This window comes from Brassica oleracea, chromosome C7 (genome assembly GCF_000695525.1).
Source record: "Brassica oleracea var. oleracea cultivar TO1000 chromosome C7, BOL, whole genome shotgun sequence".
In the NCBI taxonomy this organism is placed as follows: Eukaryota; Viridiplantae; Streptophyta; class Magnoliopsida; order Brassicales; family Brassicaceae; genus Brassica; species Brassica oleracea.
The window spans coordinates 7,080,380-7,080,888 of NC_027754.1; the positions used below are offsets into that span (position 1 = coordinate 7,080,380).

The following is a 509-nucleotide window of genomic DNA, read 5'->3' on the forward strand; positions in this document are numbered from 1 at the left end:
CGCACTGACGATGTCCATGGCCCAGCGCATAAAAGGATAGGGCGATGTGATGGAGGAGAGAACTTCGGGTGGTTGTCGGATGGTTGGAGCATGCCTCTGGTATTTTTCGCATTTTCGTGCGAACTTCTCGCAATCTCCAATCATCGTTGGCCAGTAGTATCCATGGCGCTTGATTTTCACTGCCAGTGATCTTCCGCGACCCGGAATGTACATCTTCCATCACTTTTCTCGCTTTTTCTCCTTCCAAGCACGTCATGAGTGGTCCGGAGAATCTCCATTTGTAAATTTCGCCGTCCACTGTTACGTAGCGCGCGGCCTGTGTTCGGACTTTGTGGGCTGCCCATTTCTCGGTGGGCAGGTGTCCGTTGATAATGTATTCTCGAATTCTCTGCAGCCATGGGGTATCGCAGCAGTAATCAGATTGCTCTGATTGCGGTCGTATCGTAACTTCTTCTTCTTCGTCATCTTGACCTTCTATGAGGTTGACGACGATTGGTGGTCCGATGCTC

The 509-nt window shown here is 50.7% G+C and overlaps 1 pseudogene; it reads right to left on the bottom strand.

Annotated features, from left to right (window-relative positions):
- LOC106302472 overlaps positions 1 to 509 on the bottom strand; it is a 16,144-nt pseudogene that overhangs the window by 13,289 nt on the left and 2,346 nt on the right.